The sequence below is a fragment of the Cnephaeus nilssonii genome (assembly GCF_951640355.1).
Source record: "Cnephaeus nilssonii genome assembly, chromosome: X".
In the NCBI taxonomy this organism is placed as follows: domain Eukaryota; kingdom Metazoa; phylum Chordata; class Mammalia; order Chiroptera; family Vespertilionidae; genus Cnephaeus; species Cnephaeus nilssonii.
Genome location: NC_137071.1, coordinates 94,691,656 through 94,702,668, shown reverse-complemented (window position 1 = coordinate 94,702,668; position 11,013 = coordinate 94,691,656).

Below are 11,013 nucleotides of genomic sequence, written 5' to 3'. Positions count from 1 at the left end.
GACAAGACCCAGGGAGAGAAACATGGCCCACCTCTGCTCAGGTTGGGCAGCCATTAATACACTTTCCCCATGTTCACTGTGTTGAATGCTTTCCAATATAAAAGTGATTTGTATGAGCATTACCTTACCAGAGCAGAAGTGATCATATTTCATGGAATTACATGATCACCACTACGCTGGGAAGGGCACTACTCAAAGCAGATTTTTATGGCTGGAGCAGCCAGTGCACTAAGACTCTCCGAATGGAGCTTTCCCAGTTCTCACCATCTCTTCTGACAAAAGAATGGCGCAAGGAAAGAGGTATAATCAGTCCTTTCCCACAGCCAGATGTAGCTTCCATCACGTTCACTAACACATGGGGCTGATTATATACAAGTCATTTTCCATTACTCTAGAGAATGTCCAAGCGTGGAACACCAAATGGCTTTCAACCATTGTTGAGGATCCCAGCGTTTTCTTTTGTTGCCTAAATGAAAGAGGGCCTCTCAATGAACATACTTCCCACTCTTATCCAATCAAGAAATAATTGTGACCATAATACCCTGTAGATATTGCTATTGTTAGGAGTAGACCCACGGAATCATCTTGGCATAAGTCAGTTCAGACCAAGGGAAAACAACTGGGCTCTCCTCTGTTCATGCTGGGCAGTAAAAAAATAAATGCCTGACTTCTGCACTGAGCATTCTAACCATAGAACACCAGGAAAGTTTTTTGCAGCAGCATTACCCTACCAGAATGGTGGTGATTACATTTTATGTAAGTACATGACCCCCACCGCACCAGTAGGGCACTACACACACCAGAACCCTAAGTTCAGGAGCAGTCTGAGTACTTAGCATCATCAAGTACAGCTTTCCAAGTCTCTCAACACCCGTTATTATTGTTCCACAAAAGGGCGCAAGGAAAATGGTAGCAACAGGCCTCCTCACACCCAAACAACTAGCTGTTATCATTTGGGATAACACAAAGTGCTGAAAGTATCCAAGTCATTTTTCATAACTTGAATGATTATACACTGCTAACCAATTGTCAACATCCCTCAGTGAGGATCCCACTATACCACCATTTTTACCTAGATGATCTCGGGCCAATGAATAAAGCTATTGCTCTTTGCTTTGAAATCAGGAAATAATAGTGAAAATCTAACCAAGTAGATGTTGGGATTGAGAGGAATGCAACGATAAAGTCACTTTTGGATGTCTGAGATAAGACCCAAGGACAATAACATGGCCCGCCTCTGTTCAGGTTGGGCAGCCATTAATGCACTTTCCCCATCTTCACTGTCTTGAATGCATTCCAATATAAAAGTTGTTTGCATGAGCATTACCTTACCAGAGCAGAAGTGATCACATTCGATGGAATTACATGATCACCACTACGCTGGAAAAGGCACTACACAATGCAGATCTTTATGGCCTGAGCAACCTGTGCCCTAAGACTCTCCTAATGGAGCTTTCCCAGTTCCCACCATCTCTTCTGACAAAAAATGGCTCAAGGAAAGTGGTATGATCAGTCCTCTCCCACAGTCAGATGTAGCTTCCGTCATGTTCACTAACACATGGGGCTGATTATATACAAGTCATTTTCCATTACTCCAGATAATGTGCAAGCCTGGACCACCAAATGGCTATCAACCATTGTTGAGGATCTAGGAGTTTTCTCGTTTTTCCTAAGTGATAGAGGGCCTCTGAATGAAGATACCTCATCCTCTTTTCCAATCAAGAAATAATTGTGAGAAACATACCCTATATATGTTGCTATTTTTAGGAATGGACCTACGGAATCATCTTGGTATAATTCAGATAAGACCAAGGGAAAACAACTGGGCTCTCCTCTGCTCATGCTGGGCAGTAAAAAATGCATGCATCCACTTCTGCACTGATTATACTGACCATAGAATTCTAGGAAAGTTGTTTCCACGAGCATTACCCTACCAGTACGATGGTCATTACATTTTATGTAAGTACATGATCACCACAGAACCAGTAAGGCACTACTCACACAGAACCCTAAATTCAGGAGCAGCCTGAGTGCTTAGCATCATCAAGTAAAACTTTGCAAGTCTCTCAACACCAATTATTATTGTTACACAAAAGGGTGCAAGGAAAATGGTAGGACCAGTCCTCCTCACATCCAAACAAGTAGCTGTTATCATTTTGGCTAACACAAGGTGCTAAATGTATACAACTCATTTTTCTTAACTCAAGTTATTACACAATGCTAACCTATTGTCAATCATCCCTTAGTGAGGATCCCGCTTTACCATCTTCTTTACCTAGATGATCTCGGGCCAATGAATAAAGCTATTTCTCTTTGTTTTGCAATCAGGAAATAATAGTGAAGATCTAACTAAGTATATGTTGGGATAGAGAGGAATGCAATGATGAAGTCATTTTTGGATGTTTGAGACAAGACCCAAGGAGAATAACATGGCACTCCTCTGCTCAGGGTGGCCTGACATTAATGCACTTTCTCCATCTTCACTGTCTTCAATGCATTCCAATATAAAAGTTGTTTGCATGAGCATTACCTTACCAGAGCAGAAGTGATCACATTTCATGGAATTACGTGATCATCACTACGCTGGGAAGGGCACTACACACAGCAGATCTTTATGGGCGGAGCAGCCTGTGCCCTAAGACTCTCCTAAGGGAACTTTCCCAGTTCAAAGCATCTCATTCTGACACAAAATGGCTCAAGGAAAGAGGTATGATCATTCCCCTCTCACACTCACATGTAGCTTCCATCATTTTCACTAACACATGGTGCTAATTGTATACAAGTCATTTTTCATCACTCTGGATAGTGCCCACCCATTGGCCACCAAATGGCTTTCACCCTTTTTTGAGGATCCGGGAGTTTTCTAGTTTTGCCTAAATGATACAGGGCATCTGAATGAAGATAACTCATCCTGTTTTCCAATCCAGAAATAATTGTGGCAATCATACCCTGTAGATGTAACTTTTGTTAGGAATAGACCTACTAGTCATGTTGGCATACGTCAGATCAGAACAAGGGAGCAGAACAGGGCTCTCCACTGCTTGTGCTGGGCAGTAAAAAAATGCACGCATCCACTTCCACATTGATCATACTGTCCATAGCACACCAGGAAAGTTGTTTGCAGGAGCATTACCATACCAGAACGGTGGATATTATATTTTATGTAAGTACATGATCACCACCGCACTAGTAGGGCACTACTCACACCAGAACACTCCTTTTTGGAATAGCCTGAGTGCTTAGCTTCCTAAAATACAGCTTTCCAAGTCTCTCAACACAAATTATATCGTGACACAAAAGGGCGCAAGGAAAATGGTAGGACCAGGCCTTCTCTCACCCAAAGAAGTAGCTGTTATCATTTTCCCTACCACATGGTGCTGAATGTATACAAGACAATTTTCATAACTTGAATGATTACACACTGCTAACCAATTGTCAATCATCCCTCAGTGAGGTTCCTGCTATACCATCTTCTTTACCTAGATGATATCGGGCCAATGAATAAAGCTATTTCTCTTTGTTTTGCAAAGAGGCAATAATAGTGAATATCTAACCAAGTAGATGTTGGGATTTTGAGGAATGCAAGTCATTTTTGGATGCCTGAAACAAGACCCAAGGAGAATAACATGGCCCTCCTCTGCTCAGGGTGGCCTGACATTAATGCACTTTCCCTATCTTCACTGTCTTGAATGCATTCCAATATAAAAGTTGTTTCATGATCATTACCTTACCAGAGGAGAAGTGATCACATTTCATGGAATCACATGTTCACCACTACACTGTGAAGGGCACTACACTTAGCATATCTTTATGTGCAGGAGCAGCCTGTGTCCTAAGACTCTCCTAATGGAGCTTTCCCAGTTCCCACCATCTCATTCTTACATAAAATGGCTGAAGGAAAGAGGTATGATCATTCCCCTCTCACACTCACATGTAGCTTCCATCACTTTCACTAACACATGGTGTTCAATGTATACAAGTAATTTTTCATAACTCAGGACAATGTCTACTCACTGCCAACCAAATGGCATTCATCCCTCAGGGAGCATCCTACTATGCTTTAATTTTTTACCTAGATTATCCTAGGCCACTGAAAAAAAGATATTTCTCCGTCTTTAACAATCTCGAAATTTATGATGAACTTACCCTGTAGAAATTGGCATTTTTAGGATTGGACCAATGAAATAATCTTAGCATGGCTGAAAACAGAGATACCTAGCAAAATAAGAACTGCTCAACTCTAGGTGGCAGCCAAAACAATACCTGCATCCCCTTCCTGTCTCTCTGTCTTGAACAAAGGAGCAATGGAAATGATGTTAAAAAAATCTTTAACCTACCAGGAGCAGTGGTGATCACATTTCACATATGCACATGATCACCACAACACTAGGTGGGTCAATACACAGAGCAGATTTTGTGTGCTGTTGTGGTCTTTCCCTCAAGCACCCTCAAATGTAACTTTCCAAAGTCTCCCTAACTCATTCTGACATAAAAGGGGTCAAGGAAAGTGGTATAACCAGGATCACTCCCAGTCTATCATGTGGCTTTCATCACTTTCCCTAACACATGGCAATGAGTTTACGCAAGTTCTTTTCCATAATTCTGGACAACATCTACTCACTGGCCACCTTATGGCATTTAACTCTTCAGTGAGATTCCCGCTATGGCATATCATTTACCTCCATGACACTGGGCAGCTGAATAATTGGACTTCTCCTTTTTCAATCATAAAATAATGAAGTCAAATGGTCCTGAAGGTGTTGACAATGTTAGAAATGTTCCAATGAAATCATAGTATCATTCCTTATATGAAACTAGGGAGCAAAAGAAGGCTCAGGTTAGATAGTGGTAGTTAGCAAAACAAATCATTTGTTAAAGTCTTCACTGAATCTCTTGAATACAGGACACAAGAAACGTTGTTCACATCAACATTACCAGAGTTGCCTTAATCACATTTCATGTAATTCTATGAACACTGTTGAACTAGGTAGGTTACTAGGCACAGCAGATCTTCAGGTGCAAAAGCAGCCTGTGTGCCTAGCATGCTCAATTGTATCTTTCCAAGTACCTCTCCCTTATCATTATCACACAAAAATTCTTAAGGAAAATGCTTCCTTACTTATTACCTAGATGAACCCAGGCTACTGCATGAATATATTTCCAACTCTTTTATAATCAGGTAATTATATGATGAACTTATCATGTAGATATTGGCAGTTTTAGGATTGGACTAATGAAATCATCATACGATGACTGATAACAGACTCAGCAAGCAGAAATGGGCCCTCCTCAGGTACAGGTGGCCAGCAAAATAATGCCTGCATCCCATTCCCCACTGACTATCTTGAACTCAGTCCACTGGATATGTTGTTTGTAAGTGCATTACCCTACCAGAGAGGTGGTGACCACATTTCATGTATGCACATGATCACCACCGCACAAGGTAGGGTGCTACACACAGCAGAACGTTATGTGAAGGAGTGGTCTTATCCCCCACGCACCCTCAAATGTAGCCTTTGAAACTCCCTCCATCTCATTCTGACATAACAGTAGACAAGGAAAATGGTATGACCAGGCCCCCTCCCACTCTAATATGTGGCTCTTCTCATTTCCCCTATCACATGGCAGTATATATTAGAAGTTCTTTTCCATAATTCTGGACAATGCCTCCTCAATGGCCAAGAGAAGACATACATCCCCTCAGTGAGATTCCTGGTATGTTATATCATTTACCTCCATGATACTGGGCCTCTGAATAAATGGATTTCTCCTTTTCCAATCAGAATATAATTGAGATGAATGTTCCTGTAGATGTTGACAATATTAAGAATGTTCCAATGTAATCATCCTAAGATTCCTGATATGAAACCCAGGTAGCAAAAGAAGGCTCAGGTTAGATATTGGTAGTCAGCAAAACAAATCATTCATTAAAGTCTTCACCGAGTCTCTTAACTAAAGGACACCAGCAAAGTTGTTCCCATGAGCATTGCTCTACCAGAGTGTTGGTAATCACATTCCATGTAAGTGCATGCTCACCACTGCACTAGGTAGGGCACTATGCACAGCAGATCATTAGGTGGAGAAGCATCCAGTCTGCTTAGCATCCTCAAATGAAGCTTTCTAAGTCCTCCTCCTTTATTATTGTTACAAAAAAGGGCTCAAGGAAAACGGTATGACCAGCTCTCCACCCATTCTCACATGTAGCTTTCATCATATTCCCTAAAACATGGTGATTAATGTTTACAGGATTTTTTTTTTTCTTTTTATCACTCTGGATAATGCCAACGCACTGGCCACCAAATTGCATTCATTCTTTAGTGAGGAACTGGCAGTCTTCTTCATGTACCTCAGTGATAGTGGGCCTCTGAATGAAGATACCACTTCCTCTTTTCAAATCAAGAAATAATTATGAAGATCATACCCTGTAGATGTTAACTTTCTTTAGGAATGGACCTATGAAACAATTTTCACATGCCTCAGATCAGACCCAGGGAGCAGAACAGGGCTCTCCTCTGACCATGCTGGCCAGCAAAAAAAAAGCATGCATTATCTTCCTCACCGACTGTATTAACCACAGGCTACCAGGATAGTGGGTCGCACAAGCATTACCCTATCAGAATGGTGGTGATTACATTTCATGTAGGTCCATGATCACCACCACACTAGTAGGGTACTACACACAACAGATCTTTACCTGCAGGAGCAGCCTGTCTGCTTAGCATCCTCAAAAAGTTGCTTTCAAAGTCCCATTCCCTTATCATTGTCACACAAAAGGGCTCACAAAATGGTATGACCAGCCCTCCACACATTCTCACATGTAGCTTTCCTCACATTCCTTAAAACATGGTGATAAATATATACAAAATTTTTTTCATCAGTCTGGACAATGTCCACGCACTCGCCACCAAATAGCAGTGATCGCTTAGTGAGAATCCTGTAGTTTTCTTCATTTACCTCAATGATAGTGAGCCTCTGAATGAAGATACCTCTCCCTCTTTTCCATTCAAGAAGTAATTGTGATGATCATACCCTGTAGATATTGAGTTCGTAAGGAATGGAACTCAGAAATCATCTTCACGTCTCAGGTCTGACCAAGGGAGCAGAACAGGGTTCTCCTCTGCTCATGCTGGGCAGCAAAAAACGCATGCCTACTCTTCCTCACAGACTGTATTGACCACAGGCCACCAGGAAAGTTGTTCCCAAGAGCATTACCCTATCAGAATGGTGGTGATTTCATTTCATATAAGTATATATTCAACACCGCACTAGTAGGGCACTCCACACACTAGATCTTTTTGTGCTGGAGCAGCCTATCTGCTTAGCATCCTCAAATGTAGCTTTCCAAGTCCTCCTCCCTTATCATTGTCACAAAAAAGGGCTCAAGGAAAATGGTATGACCAGCCCTCCAAACATTCTGACATGTAGATTTCATCATATTCCCTAACACATGGTGATGAGTGAATACATGTGTCTTTTTTCATCACTCTGGAAGGTGTCCTCTCACTGGTCACCAAATGGCATTCATTCCTTAGTGAGTATCCAACAGTTTTCTTCATTTACCTCAGTGATATTGGGCCTCTGAAAGAAGATACATCTCCCTCTTTTCCAAACAGGAAATAATAGTAATGATCATACCCTATAGATGTTGTCTTTGTTAGGAACAGACCTATGAAAACATCTTCGCATGGCTCTAATTAGGCCAAGAGAGCAGAAGAGGCCTTGCCTCTGCTCTTTTTGGGCAGCACAGAAACACATGAATCCTCTTCCTCACTGACTGCATTGACCACAGGCCACCCAGAAAGTTCTTCGCACCAGCATTACCCTACTAGAAACGTGGTGATTACATTCCATGTAAGTACATGATCACCACCGCACTAGTAGAGCACTACACATATGAGATCTTTACATCCAAGAGCAGTCTGTGTACTTATCATCCTCAAGTATAGCTTTCCAAGTCCCCCCACCCAAATTATCATTGTGACACAAAAGGGCTCAATGAAAACGGTGGGACCAGACCACTCCCATTCTTATAAGTCACTTTACTAATCTTCTCTAAAACGTGCTGAATGTATACAAGTGATTTTTCATAACTCAGGACAGTTTGGACACATTCATCCCACAGTGTGGACCCCGCTATGCTTTCTTTTTTACCTAGATGATAATGGGCCACTGAATGAAGCTATTTCTCCCTCTTTTGTAATAAGGAAATAATAGTGAAGATCTTATCATGTAGATGTTGATATTGTTAGAAATGCAACGATGAAGTCATTTTTCAATGCCTGAAACAAGACTCAAGGAGATGAACATGGCCCTCCTCGCCTCATGCTGGCCAGCTATCAATGCGTTTTCCCCTTGCTCAGTGTCTAGAATGCAGGCCAACATAAAAGTTGTTTGTATGAGCATTACCTTACCAGAGCAGAAGTGATCAGATTTCATGGAAGTATATGATCACCACTACACTGGGAAGGGCACTACTCACAGCAGATCTTTATGGGCAGGAGCAGCCTGTGTCCTTAGCACCCTCACATGTAGCTTTCCAAGCTCCCACCAGCTCATTCTGACACAAAATGGCTCAAGGATAGTGGTATGTTCAGTCCCATTGCACATTCACATGTAGCTTGCATCACTTGAAATAACACACGGTGTTATGTATACAAGTGATTTTCCGTCACTCAGGACAATGTCTACTCACTGCCACCCAAATGGCATTTATGCCTCAGTGAGGAAGCCACTATGTTTTCTTCTTTACCTAGATGATCCTGTGCTAGTGAATAAAGTTATGTTTCCCTCTTTTACAATCAGAAAATTATCTGATGAAGTTAAACTGTAGATATTAAGATTTTTAGCATTACCCAATGAAATCATCTTAGAATGACTGAGAACAGACTCAGCAAGCAGAAATGGGCCCTCCTCAGGTCTACGTGGCCAGCAAAACAACACCTGCATCCCATTCCCCACTGACAGTCTTGATCACAGTGAAATGGAAATGTCGTTCATAAGGGCATTACCCAACCAGAGTGGTGGTGATCACATTTCATGTATGCACATGATCACCACCGCACTAGGTAGGGCACTACACACAGCAGATCTTTATGTGCAGGAGTGTTCTTAAACTCAGGCACTCGCAAAAGTAGCTTTCCAAACTTACGCCATCTCTTTCTGAAATAAGAGTGGACAAGGAAAATGGTATGACCAGGCCCCTTCCCACTTTATTATGTGGCTCTCCTCATTTCCACTAACAAAAGGCAGTAAATTTTACAAGTTCTTTTCCATAATTCTGGAAAATGCCTCCTCACTGGCCACCAGATGGCAAGTCACCCCTCAGAGAGATTCCAGCTATGTTATATCATTTACCTCCATGATACTGCGGCGTTGAATAAATGGACTTCTCCTTTTCCAATCAGAACACAAATCAAGACCAATGTTCCCATAGATGTTGACAATGTTAGAGATGTTCTAATGAAATCATCATAAGATTCCGGATATGAAACCCAGGGAGCAAAAGAAGGCTCAGTTTAGATAGTGGTAGTCAGCAAAACAAATCATGCATTACTGTCCTCACTGAAATTCTTTGATTAAAGGACACCAGCAAAGTTGTTCCCATGAGCAATACTCTACCAGAGTGGCGGTAATCACATGTCATGTAAGTCTATGATCACCACTGCAATAGGTAGGGCACTAAGCCCAGGAGATCTTTAGCTGCAGAAGCTGCCTCAGTGCTCAGCATCCACATTGTAGAATTGCAACGATCCCTCTCATATCATTGTCACAAAAAAGCCTCAAGGAAATGGTATGAAGAGCCCTCAACCGATTATAACATGTAGCTTTCATCACATTCACTAAAACATGGTGCTGAATGTATACAAATCATTTTTCATAACTCAGGACAATGTGTATGCAGTGCTGACCAAATGGTATTCATTCCTCGGGAGGATCCCACTATGCTTTCTTCCTTACCTAGATGATCCAGGGCCACTGAATAAAGCGATTTCTCCCTGTTTTGGAACCACAAAATAACACTGAAGATCTTACCATGTTGATGTTGAGATTGTGAGTATATCAATGAAGAAGTAATTTTTGGAAGCCTGAGATGAGACCCAAGGAGATGAAAATGGCCCTGCTCAGCTTGTGGTGGTCAGCCATCGATGCAGTTTCAATTCTTCTATGCCTTGAATGCAAGCCAACATAAAAGTTGTTTGCATGAGCATTACCTTACCAGAGCAGAAGTGATCACATTTCATATAAGTACAGGATCACCACTACACTGGGAAGGGCACTACACACAGCATATCTTTTTTTTTTCACTTTTTTTTATTTAGGTATTATATGTGTACATATCTTACCATTGTCCCCCCCCACACACCCATACATTCCCTCACCCCCCAGAGTTTTGTGTCCATTGGTTATGCTTATATGTATGCATACAAGTCCTTCGGTTGATCTCTTATCTCCCCCACCTCTCCTTAACCTTCCCCCTGCAATTTGACAGTCTGTTTGATGCTTTACTGTCTCTGTATTTATCTTTTTGTTCATCAGTTTATAATGTTCTTTATTATCCATAAATGAGTGAGATCATGTGGTATTTTTCTTTCATTGACTGGCTTATTTCACATATCATAGTGTTCTCCAATTCCATCCAGGTTGGTGCAAATGATTAGAATTCCTTCCTTTTTATGGAAGCATAGTATTCCATTGTGTAGACGTATAACAGTTTTCTGATCCAGTCATCTGCTGATGGGCACCTAGGTAGTTTCCAAATCTTAGCTATTGTAAATTGTGCTGCAATGAACATAGGGGTGCATATATCCTTTCTGATTGGTGATTCTAGTTTCTTCGGATATATTCCCAGGAGTGGGATTATTGGGTCAAATGGGAGTTCCATTTTCAGTTTTTTGAGGAAACTCCATACTGTTCTCCACAGTGGCTGCACCAGTCTGCATTCCCACCAGCAGTGCACGAGGGTTCCTTTTTCTCTGCATCCTCGCCAACACTTGTCGTTTGTTGATTTGTTGA